This window comes from Balaenoptera ricei, chromosome 8 (assembly GCF_028023285.1).
Source record: "Balaenoptera ricei isolate mBalRic1 chromosome 8, mBalRic1.hap2, whole genome shotgun sequence".
Classification (NCBI taxonomy): domain Eukaryota; kingdom Metazoa; phylum Chordata; class Mammalia; order Artiodactyla; family Balaenopteridae; genus Balaenoptera; species Balaenoptera ricei.
Window position 1 is genome coordinate 53,275,502 of NC_082646.1, and position 13,379 is coordinate 53,288,880.

Genomic DNA, 13,379 nt, shown 5'->3' on the forward strand with positions numbered 1-13,379 from the left:
TTTATGTATATTCTTTCTGTAAACATGTTTTCTTTTAATTTGGGTAAATACCCAGAAGTGGAATTAGTAGGTCACATGGTAAATGTATGTTTACTTAAGAAAATTCCAAATTGATTCCAAAGTAGTTGTCTCATTTTACATTCTCATGAGTAATATATGTAACGTATGAAGGTTCTAGTTTCTCCTAAGTAGAACTCTAATTATGCCAATCTATAACTCTAGAATGGCATTGTCATTGTTTTTGATTGTAGATATTCTATTGAATGTACAATGGTATCTCATTTATTTTTCACTTTAAATTTGTTTTTTATTTTGAAATAATTTTAGGAAAACATAGACGTTGTAAAAAATATGCACTCATCCTCCTCAAATAAAACACCATACATAACTATGGCTCAACTAGGAAGGCCATGAAATTGACATTGGTTCAATACTATTAACTAATCTACTCATGTTATTTGGATATCACCAGGTTTATATGCACTCTTCTTTGGGAATGTTGTTCTATAAAATTTTATCACAACTGGAAACTAGTATAACCATCACTATAATCAGAAGACAGAACTCTTCCATCACCCCAAAGATGCTCTATCATGTTACCCTGTCACCCTCTTATATTTCCAAATAACTCTAACCCTTGGAAACCATTGATCTGCTCTCCATCACTATAATTTTGCCACTCCATAAATGTTCTGTAAATAGAATCATACGTTATGTACCCTTTTGAATTGGTCTTTTTCACTCAACATGATGCTCTCAAGATCTATGTAGGTTGTTACGTGTATCAGTGGTTCTACATTTTTCTTTTTTTGCTGAGTCCATTATATGAATATATCACAATAAACCATGAAAACATTGCAGAGCATTTGAGCTGCTTTCAGATTTTGGCTCTTATAAATAAAGCTGGTATAAATATTTATGTACAAAATTTCATGTGAATATAAGTTTTTATTTCTCTAGGGCATGAGTCAACAAACTGTGGCCTGCAGGAAAAATCTGACCCATGGCCTGTTTTTGTAAAACCTGTGAGGTTTGTGATACTGACACTCAGTAGAATATCTATAATGAAAAACAACAATAATGCCAAGTATTGAAGATGTTTAAGAGAAACTAGAACTCTCATACTTTCCATATGTTACTTACTGATGGGAATGTCAGGTGGAACTACTTTGGAATCCATCTGACAGTTTCTTAAATAAATATACATTTACCATGTGATTTACCAATTCCACTTCCAGATATTCATCCACATTAAATGAAAATATATGCTCATACAATTGTAAAAATGCTTTTAACGTTTTTAAAGGGTTGAAAAAATAAAATGAAGAATGTGTGATAGAGATGGAATTTGGCTTACAAAACTAAAAGTATTTACTGTCTGGCAATTTACAGAAAAAGTTTGCCAACCTCTGCTCTGGAGTAAACACCCGAGAGTGGGTTGCTGGATTATGTGATATATGCATATTTGATTTTATAAGAAAGAACCAAACTGTATTCCAGAGTGGCTATTACATTTTACATCCTCCTCAGCAGTGTATCAGAGATCCAGTTGCTCCACATTCTCATCAGCACTTAGTAAGAACTGTTATTGCAGCAATTCTAATAACAGGGACGTAGTGGTATCTCATTAAGCTTTCAATTTGCATTTCTTTAGTGCTTAATGGTGTTGATCATATTTTCATGTATTTATTTGTGATTCATATGTCCTTTTTTGGTGAAATGTCTGTTCAAGTATTTTGCTCATTTTCTGATTGAACTGTGTATTTTCTTACTGTTGCAATTACAGATTTCTTTATATAATCTGGATACAATTCCTTTGTTGGCCATGTGATCTTTAAATATTTTCTCCCAGTGTGTGGCTAGTTCTTTCTTTCTCTTAAGCTATTTTTTATCCAGTATATATTTTAATTTTGATGAATTCCTATTTATTGATATTTTCTTTTATGTATTTTGTTTTTGGTGTCATGTTTAAAAACTCTTCATCTAACTCTAGGTAATGGAGATTTTCTCCTGTGTTTTCTTCAAAAAGATTAATACTTTTACATTTTACATTTAGATCTAATAGTAGTGTGATTCCTATAATTATAGTCTTCTTTTTCAAAAAGGTTTTAGCTATTTGAATCTCTTCAGCATTCATATTTTAGGAAGAGGTTATCACTTTCAATAAAATGACACTGAAATTTAGATAGAGATTACATTGAATCTACATATATATTTGGAGACAAGTACATATGAAAATTATAAAATCTCCACATATAGTATTTTGCTCCAGTTTTTAATGCCCCTTTAATTTTGTAATCCATATTTTGAATTATTAAATGTGCAGGTATTTCACTTCCTTTGTTAGATATGTCAAGTATTTTTATTCTATATCAATGATAATTTGACTTTTGGATTTTTTGTAGTAGCATTTAGAATGAAATCAATTTTCTTGGATATTGATTGTATATTCTGTGACCTTACTAAGCTTGCTTATTTGTTTTAGTAGGATTTTGAATTTTGGTAGATCCCCTAGGTTTTTTTGCATATGAGATTATTTCAGCAGTGGATGAAGGCATTTTACTTATCCCTTTCCAGTCTTAGTGTTTTTGATTGGCTTTTTGCAGTGACTAGACCCTCTGGAAAAATGTTTAATTGAAATGGTAAAAACAGACATCCTTGCTCTGTTCCTGATCTTAGAGAGAAAACAATCAGTCAATTACTATCAAGTATGAAAGCAGCTGTAGGTTCTTGACCTTTTCAAAGAATCAGTTTTTGGTTTCATTAATTTTCTCTAATGTTTTTCTGGTTTATATTTTATTAATATCCCCTGTTGTTATTATGTCTAATAATAATTTCTAAATTATTTTTAATAATAATTTACACTCATTATATTTCCACCCTTATTATTATTTCTTTCCTTCAACTTACTTTGAGATTGATTTGCTCTATTTTTCTAGCTTCTTGAAGTAAAAGTTTAGAATATTGATTTAGATTTTTATTCTTTTCTAATATTGGTTTAAATCTATACATTTCCCTCTAAGCCTTGCTTAAAGCTTTAGCTGCATCCTACACATTTTGAATGTTGTGTTTTTTTAATTTAGTTCAGTTTTATTTTTTTTTAATTTTCCCTGTGATATCTTCTTGAACTCTTGCGTTATTTAGAAGCATGTTGTTCAATTTCCAAATATTTGGGAATTTCCTGCATTTCTTCCTGTCATTGATTTCTATGTCAATTCTATTGTAGTTTGAGAATATTTTTATTCTTTTCTGATTTTAATCTTTTTAAAGGTACTGAGAATATAACTTAACATATGGTTTATTCTGGAGAATAGTACATGTGTGCTTGGAAATAATGTGTATTCTGCTATTGTTGGGTATAGTGTTATATATAAACATTTTTCAGGTAAAGTTAGCTGTTTTTTTTTTTTCCTGTTTTGTTTTGTTTCCAATCTTCTCTGTTCTTTCTGTCTGTATATTCTTTTTCTATCAGTTAGTAAGAAAGGAGTATTAAATCTCCAATTATAATGAACAAATTGTCTATTTTTACTTTAAATTCAGTTAGTTTTTTTGTGTATTTTGAGCCCTGTTATTGGGTGCATACTTATTTATATTTGTTGTATCTTCCTGGTATATTTACCTTTTCATCATTATGAAACATTCTTGTTTGTCTTTAGTAACATTTCCTGTCTTAAAATCTTTTATATTTATATAGCTACTCCAGCTCTCTTTTGATTGCTGCTTTTGTGATGTATCTTTTTTATCATCATATTTTCAATCTACTGTGTCTTTAAACCTGAAGGTTGTCTCCTAGTTAAATGTGTTTTGTTTAGAGTGTTGTAACTTCCTTGTTCTAACTAAAAAAGTCTACCTTTTACCCATATATAACATAATAATTGTTATGTTTGGACTTACACCTTCCTTTTGCTCTGTTTTCCATATATCTCATATATATATATTTTTTGAAGAGGTGGGTTTCTCTGGTCTTCTTTTTGCCTTTTTTTCTTAAATCAATATTTTTAATATGGCATCTTAATTTTTCTGTTGAATTGTTAACTATCTTATGAAATATATAATCATTGATATAGGTATTAAAATATGCATATTATAACTTTTCACATTCTACTTCAAGTTAATACTGGCTTGATTCTGATAAAAATATAGCTACATTGCTCACATAAGCTCTATTTGCTTTTTTCCCTTTGTACTGTTTCACATATATTTCATCTATATATTATAAACCCAAGTATAGAATTTTATAATTATATTTTTAAAGGAATTTAAGAAATGAGAAAAGTATCTAAATGTATTTTATATTTATCATTTCCACTGCTCTCCATTCTAATTATTATAGTGTTGTTAGTGGATTGGTTGACAGTGTTTCTCGCCCAGCATTTTGTATGCCATTCTGCTGTCTCTGGCTTCCATTATTTTGATGAGAATTCTGCCATTAATTACATTGTTATTCATGTTTTATATGATAAATCATTTTCTTTTTGCTATTTTCAAGATTTTTCACTTCATCTTTTTTTTTTCAGCCTTTTGATTCTGATGATTTTAAGTGTAAATCTGTTTGTAATTATCTTAGTTTGGCATTTGTTGAGCTTTTTGGATGTATAGATTAATTTTTTAAATCAAATTCAGGAATGTTTTGGCCACAATTCTTCAAATGTTTACTTTGAACTTTTTTCTTCTTCCTTTTCTATTGGTATGTGATTACATATTTATTGGTATACTTGACATTGCCTCACAGATCCCTGAGGCTATGTTCATTTTTATCCAATATATTTTTCTTCCTGTTCTTTAGACTGGATAATATACTGGACTATCTTCAAGTTGACTGATATTTTCTCCTGCTATATGAAATCTTCTTTTGAGCTCATCCAGTGAGCTTTTATATTGGTGTTTATACTTTTTAACATAAAATTTTCATTTGATACTTTTTTATAATTATATTTCTCCATTGACATTAATATTTTGTCGAGTCCTCGTCATATTTCCTTTAGTTCTTTGAACCTATTAGAATAGCTATTTTGAAGTCATTGTCTGCTGAATCCAACCTCTTGGCCCACTGACAGATTTATTGGCTACATTTTTCCCTGGGTATAGATTACATTTTCCTTTTTTTTAAACTTCAGTTTTGTTTTTTGTATGTTTCATAATTTTTTAAATTAAATATTGGACACCGATAAGATGTATTGTAGTAAATCTAGATTCTGTTTTATTTTTGTAAGTTGTTTTTTGTTGTTGTTGTTTTGTTTTGTTATTCAGTCCTGTCTGTACTTATACTGAAGAATCGACTGTGGCTGCTAATGTTTATACAGAATTGTCATTATTACTTTGTTTTAGCCTTACTTCCAAGGGATCACCCTGATGTCTATATAACTTAACAGTAAGCCAAGTAAGGTGCTTTCAAACATCTCAAGTTCAAAGATTTTAAGGCTTCTGCCCTCTGCCAAATGATCTGTGTTGATTGGAAAACATATTAAAAACTGCAGTCAGTTTCTAAGTTTCTCCCTTAGCTTTTACTTCTCAATGAGCTCTTTATGGGTGTCTCTGAAATACACTTTGTTTCCCAGTCAGCCAGTATTTATGGAGAGCTTCAGCAGCCCTTTTCTGGCTCTTTAATTTCCTGAATCTCTCTTAAATTTCTGGTTTATCCATTGCTTGTCCCAACAAAACCTGCAACATCAGACTAGCAATGCTTGGGGTTTGTTTGTTTTCTATGGAATTAATTGGCTTTAGAGCAAAGCAAGGGTTTCACACCCTCTTCCTTCCCCAAATCAAGTCTGCTCCCACCAGCAACAAAGTTACTGGTTTTTGTGTCCAGACTCATGTGGTAAAAATGCAATTCTCAACAACTGAATCCAGTGCAGGGTTGGAGAGTTAGGGAGTGGGGAGAAAGAATAAGGATAGGAGTAGCTCCAGGCAAAATTATCATTAACTTCCACTCACCTGTAGCTCTAGTAGTTTATCAAGAATAAATACTTTTCAATCTTTTTCTGCCTTTGGTTTATCTACAGTGTCCTGTTGTAGTTTATACTTAGTTAATGATATCATTGTCAAAATACTCATCCAAGATCAAAACTTGTGAATTAATTTTGACTTTTTCCTCACATTTTTCATATTAAATTTGTTGCCAAATTCTGTTAATTTTTCTGCCATTGTTTCTCTTATATCCATAAACCTTTTTTCTCTACATTCTCACTATTGCTCCATTAATTTAGACTTCCATCTCTCCCCTTGATTACTGCAATGGTTTTCTAATTGGTCTTCAAAATTCTCCATCTCTAACCTTTATTTTATGCACTGGGAAATTTGAAGACCAAATTCCTAAGTGTAACTTTTTTCATTCTCCGTATTTGACCAAAGCCTAACTTTGTATCCTTGTCCCACATTTTATGCTATGCTAACAACTTCAACAATCAGACTGAAGTATTTGCTGCAGATATTTTCCCCTTCACCTGACAGAACCCTACTCTTTCTTCTTCCTATAACCTTCACAACATGGACAATTGGAAAGAGTCATTATCTCCTCTGAGTGTCCAACAAACTCATATTTGCTTTCCTTAAAGCAAATATGAGTTTCATTTTTGTATTTTACATATTTTGCATTATATATACTGGCAGTCTCCCTCCCACTTGGTGACAGATATCTTGTTGTAGCCATCTTTATACAATTAATGATGCCTAGGCACTTAAAAGGCATATGTCTTTGTAAGATAAGAATAGGCAATATTTTAGAGAAATAAGAAAAATTATACTGTCATGCATATTGAAGGAAAAAAGAACGGCTTTATATATTTTTAAAATAACTACCATCTGTCAGTTCTCAGGGGAACAATTCAACCTATTGAATACCTCCTTGACTTGTTTAATAATTTATTAAAGTAGATATTTTGTGTTGTTTATTCCTATTTCCAAAAAACGTGTATTCGTAAAGGCTTATTTTAGATCTCTGTCACAGACTATGCAGGTTTTCAGGACTTTTGAAAGGTATGTGCCTAGGAAAAATATACTTTAAGTAAAAAATCTTTTGACATTTTGGAATTGCCTTATGGAACTATTAAGTTGAATAATAAAGGATCATATTTTTATGTTTTATGTTTATGTTGAATACAAAATACTATTTTTTCACCTAAAGACTAAGATGGTTTATATAATTAACCTATTAATATTCTGAGAGTCTCCAAATGCACATTGTAATGCAAGATTTAATAAGCTTATATGTTCTTGTTTTTCTTCATATGGAACTGGAATTTAGAATACTTTTGAAAATAAGTTGCAGATATTGGCTCCAGCTTCATGAAGTATATTATTAAAACCACATCTATTTTGTGAATGACAGTCTTTTGAGAGGAAACATTGAATCAAACTTTCTAATTCAATAAAAAGCTTGCTTTCCTTTAAGAGGTTATGATAGATAAAGAAAAAAATGAGATAATTAATTCTTCTTGAATAAGTGCCATTTGTTAGACAGACATCTCTGAAGAATGTGGAATTTTGTTTCAATTTGTTTCCTCTTTATCATTAGTTTTCAAAAGTTCTTCCTGATCCAAAATAGCCCTTTACTGAATTGCAAATGACTGCCATGAGCAATAGAAAATTTTTGTTCAGAAGGCTTAGGAAAAATCAAAACCTGCCATGATAAAATTTATAAGTTGTTAGGCTTTTTACATAGCTATAAAAGTTGTCATTTATAAAAAAAAAATCCTATGAAATATATCTGGATACAAGGGCCAACTGTGGTGCCTCTCAGGCCATATGATAGTATTATGAGATTTATTTTGTCACAGGAGCCAACTCGGCATAGCCAGCTTTCTTACTGAGGTCTTCTATGCATTGTTACTGCTAATGGTAGAAAAGACAGCATTTTCAGCCATCTGAGCGCAAAGCTTAGATGGTAAAACCAGAATTATGCATTCTTTAAAAGATTAAATTCTCTCTAATAAAAGATTAAAGTCTCTCTAATAAACTCCTTGGTGTAAGAGTTATTCTCACCCTATCCCCAGTGCAGCACTGCTAAATATTACTTTTTCTAAGGTTTTAATGCCTTCTCAATCAAATCTCATGTATTACTCGTACCTATTCTAAGGGGACAATGTAAGAGAGGATATTTACAATATTTATTAACTGAAAGTGTTTATTATAAACCTAGAATATATAAAGTGCCTTTATAGACATGGAGGTATGATAGTGAGTAAAAAAGGCAAAAATCTCTGTCTTCACAGGTTTAAGACGACTCGTATTTTTCTATTTCTCTTTTCAGTCCTATCAGATTTTGCCTCAAGTATTTTGACATTAGATGCATACAACACATTTAGGATTATTTGGTCTTTTTTGGAAAATTGACTCCTTTATCATTGTGTAATGTCCCTTTTTATTCCTGATAATTTTCCTTGTTCTGAATTCTGCTTTGTGCTAAGTTAATATTGCTACTCCAGCTTTCTTTTGATTAGTGTTAGCATTTCTTCATGCCTTTACTTTAACATATCAGAAATTTTATATTTAAAGTGAGTTTCTTATGGATGAAAGATAATTGATATTGTCCCATAGTTCTTGGATGTTAATTTATAGAAGTTCTTTTTTCTATTTGCATATTAGTTTGAGAAGTTTCTGTTGACCTATCTTCAAGCTCACTGATATTTTTCCTTGGCTGTGTCCAGTCCACTGATGAACCTGTCAAAAACATTCTTCACTTTTGCCAGCTGTTTTTTTTTCCCTTAGAATTTGCATCTCTTTGCTTATATTATCCATCTGTTCTTTCATATTGTTTACTTTTTCCATTAGAGTCCTTAACTTATTCAATCATAGTTATTTAAAAATTCTTTGATAATTCCAACGTCTGTCTCATATCTAAGTCATCTTCCAATACATGTTTTGTCTCTTCTGACTTTGTTTTTTCTGTCCTTTTCACTTGCCTTGAAATTTTTGTTGACAGACAGACAGACATGTTGAATTGTCTAATAGGAATTGAGGTAAATAGGCTTCACTGTGAGGATTTTGTTAATCTGGTTAGGAGTTGGACTGCGTTTGTTGCACCTAAAGTACCAGAGTCTTCAAATTCCTTTAGTGTCTTTGTTTTTGTTTCCCCTCTTGGCTTTGGGACTTTTTTTACATGCTGCTCCCCAGAAAGCTGTGTCTTTCACCTCTTTAAGCTGTAACCTATTATTTTTGAAGGGCTTGTTGGTGTATTGGTAGGGATGGAGGGAGGGGAGGACATTCTGTAATGTTCTGATTAACTCGTAAGTTTTTAGTGTACCTGTGTCTTGGAGTCTTGGTTTTCACAAGGGTTTCTATCATTCCTGCAGTGGTTCAGCTTTTTCCCTTCCCCCTAACACCTTCCCTGGCTCCTAAATTTCCAATCTATCATTTTTGAAACAAAGACATACCTTCTGATGAGGCTGTCTTTATAGGGAAAACAATGTGATACAACACTAGGGACAAGGAGATGGAAATCTTTTGATATATGATTTTAAAGGACAAACTTTTTCATTACCAAACAAATTCATTTTAAATAAATGATTTTGTATCTAGACAGCTGACAGTCTCACCTGTAATGCCCCTCTACCAAAGCCTCTCCTATCTGGATTAAACATTTATTTACATAAAGGAATCATTTAGCTTCATTTTGTCTCTCGTATTATCATTCTTCTCTAATTTATAAAACATGCTTCCATTACTTATACAGGAGTTAGGTGTTAGGAGAACCTTGATGAGAGGAGAAGCCTCCACAATATTAAGAACCAACAGAAAGGCCTTCCAGTGAATCCTGAAAACAGTGCTTGTTGGACCCTGATGATGGGCCCTGATGATTCTACTGCAGAAATTTTATCCCCTGCTCTGAGACTAAGGAAACTGCTGCTTTACCTCCAGGATAGACAGTAGTGTGGTATTCAAGCTGGCAGTGTCTCAGATTATACTGTCTAAATCTCATCATTTTATAAATAAGGAAACTGAGGTTTAAAGAGGCTAAGTGACTGGAGTAACTAAAGATGAGAACTAGAGCAACAATTAAATCTCCTGGATAAATGATCAAATATTTACTGGGTATTGGGCATTGAACTAGGCACTAGGGTTTACAGAATTGAGTATGAAACTGAGGTTTGTCCCTTGAAGCTCAAGTTCTTGGGGGAGGAGAAATATAAATAGATGTTTACAATGCACTATGTGATGTACTTACTTTAAAATCATAGAGGCAGAAAGACAAATTAGAAGCTCAATTCTACTTCTTATTAGCTCTGCCACTGTATGATCGTGGCAAGTCACTTAGCCTCTGATATTAATTTTCTTGTCTGTTAAATGAGGGTAGTATTACTCATCTTAGATTTGTTATGCTACTCAATGCAGTAATTCAGTTAAAAGTTCTTTAAAAACTGTAAAGTTTAATAAAATGTAAATGATTATTATTTCTATTCTTGTACTTATTAATCAAACTGCAAACACACAATCATAACTATACTGCTTAATCTGGGTCCCACCCAATATAGGAGCAGGTAGATATAAAAAGTGATGCTACACAATTTTCATATTTTTCTTTGGATGGTTCTATTAGAAGATTAATTGATAAAATTCAATCACAGTTAAAAGGGATCTTTTGCAAAATTTCTTCTTTCCTGTTAAATAAATTAACAGAGAAATAGCTAATTCTCCTTTATTGAAAAATCAGCCTTTCATGCTCATCTTAATTAAATCTCATCATATTTCTGTGTGCTTTCTAAAGAATGATTTTTAACAATTAGTAGTTTTTTAATAATAAAAATTCTTTTAAGGATAAGTGAATGTATCAAATCATGTGGCAGCCTAATAAATCTACATAATCTCTCCAAGGCAGGATTTAGATGTACCCATGGTGACAAGAGAGGTTCTGTTGTAACTTGACTTCAGGAAATTATGAAATATAGCAAAATAGGAGCCTATCGAAGTGTAAGAGGAAAAAAGAGACCATGGGACAGATACAGGGAATGGTTAAGGAAACAATTTGTTTACTTCAGAGTATGTCATGATTTATAATAGTGGCTTTTATTTTGTGCCCATTATACAGCTATATTATATAATAATAGGCTCATTGTTCTCAAATATGATTTGCAGATGTGCTATGGAGCAAGAACTTTCATTCAGAAGGGCAAGAGCAAGCATCTGTTTCATCCAAGGATTTCCATAGACTATCTCATCTGAGTTTAGAAAATAGGAATTACCATCTCAGTTTACAGATGAGAAAACTAAGCCTCCGAGGGATTTTAGATAGTTGCTCAAGGTCACATTGCTTCTAAGTAGCATTGGGATTCTATCTAAAGCTACAGTCTTCTACTACCCACATTACTTTCCTTATGATAAACAATATGATAAACCTAGTTGTAAGAATAGATGATTCATTTAATTAGTGTTTTAATTAGTGGTGTTTATGATTAAGATCAGTATTTCCAAGGGTGACTATGTTCTTTCCAATGAAGAGCTTGGTCACTTCTTGGCAAGTGTAATTATTTTTCAGCTAACACAATTTAATACAACCACCATTTTTATGAAAAGCAGTATTCTAACTGAAATAGACAAGATGATCTTTCAGAGATAAATGAGACATTTTAAGAACTCCAATATATTATTTTTATTAAAATAACAAAATATTTTCTCATGATAAAAAAATTTCCCTTGATTTCTAGAAAAATCAAGGAATTCTACCAGGCTTCATTCTATATACTATGTGGCTTTATGAAGAGACCAATTCATGACATCAATACAAATATCTGGACTTACAGTAGGACACATCTTTCTAGCCAATCTCAGGATTCTCACCCATTCATAAAAAAGCTTTGATATATTACAAGAAAAATCATTAAACTCAGAATCAGAATTCCAGGTGCTAGGTCCAGCCCTGTCACTTCCAGTCATTTTTCTTGCAAAAAAAAAAAAGGGGTTTTTTTCCTCTTCCTGAACCTCACTGTCCTCATATGAAAACTGAGGGACCAAGATGTCATTATTTCTGAAGTGTTTTTTGGCTCTGATATCTTAAGAGTAACAAAAAACAAACAAAAATGAAAACCCACAAAACTTCTGTGAAGATAGTAAGGTGGGTAAATTCATGCCCAAACTAAGCTTTTCCCTATGGCATGCTTAGGCATATTAAAAAATGAGATACCTGATATAAAACAAGAACAAAACAGAGCAACAATAAAAACAAAGTCTTCCAAACAGATCAGATTTAGAATTCAGGGTAGATTGGAGGACTTTATAATGTATAATTAGACCAAGGGTTGCAAGTATGCAAATATTGTTATGTCTATATTAATAGCTAGTTATGTTACCAAACCAAACTTGGGTCTGCTTACCCACAAACAGGAAAGCTAACCTACCAACACCAGGTTGTGGTGAAGGAAAGTACAGTGTTTATTGCAGGGTGCCAAGCAAGGAGTCTAGGCAGCTAGTGCTTAAAAGACCCAAACTCCCCAGTGGCTTTCAGGAAAGGGTTTATAAAGACAGGGTGAGGGAGAGGGTTGTGGGGTGTGTGATCAGCTCACAGACATTCTTCTGATTGGTTGGTGGTGACGTAATCCAGAGTCAACATCATCAACCTTCTGGCTCCAACCAGTCTGTGGTCTACATTCCTGTGGTCAGCCTACAGTTAACTTCTTACACCTGGTGGGGATTTTAGTATCTGCAAACAGCTCAAAGGACATGGCTCAGAATATTATCTATAGCCCTTGAGGAGGAACTAAAGGTTCTTGACTTTGTTTAATGGCCAAACTATTATTATTTTGTCTTGATTGTTTTCTTTTGTTTCCACATTTTCTCACTTCTTTGGTTACATTTATTCTTTGGAACTCAGGGAAGGCCTAGGAGACTAAAGTTTTTCTAAAACAAGAGTCAGGTAGAGGCCATGTAGGTGGGTGGTCTGTCCTGGGAAGGCACCATGGGGTCCTGCTCTGTTAGAGTTACACTTACACTTTCCAATGTGTATGTGTATGTGTGTACACTTTGACTAACTTGTCATGAAAACAGCTGTGTTCCTAATTAATTAAAAAGGAGGAAAGACTAGCAAAACTTAGTTCTTTCATATTTAGCATAATATCATTTAGTCTCAATTTAGTTGAGTCCTCACCTTAGTTTGGTTTACTTATTGTCACTGTTTTTAGATATCTTACATATTTAAGGGCTTTTTTTGTGGCAAATGATTATAATAAGACTTATCCCTTATAACCTGGCACTTAACAGACATGGCATTGGATCATCACATGGGAAATTATGTAAATACTAGAAGAAGGAAGGCTGGGAGGGATGAGGGGATGAAGGAAGGAAGAAAAAAACCCAAATATACAGGAACAGAAGATAGAAGGGTTCAGAAAAAGAAAAATTAAGAAAGGATGGAAGGAGAAAGGAGAGACAAAAAAAAAGAAGGGAAAGAA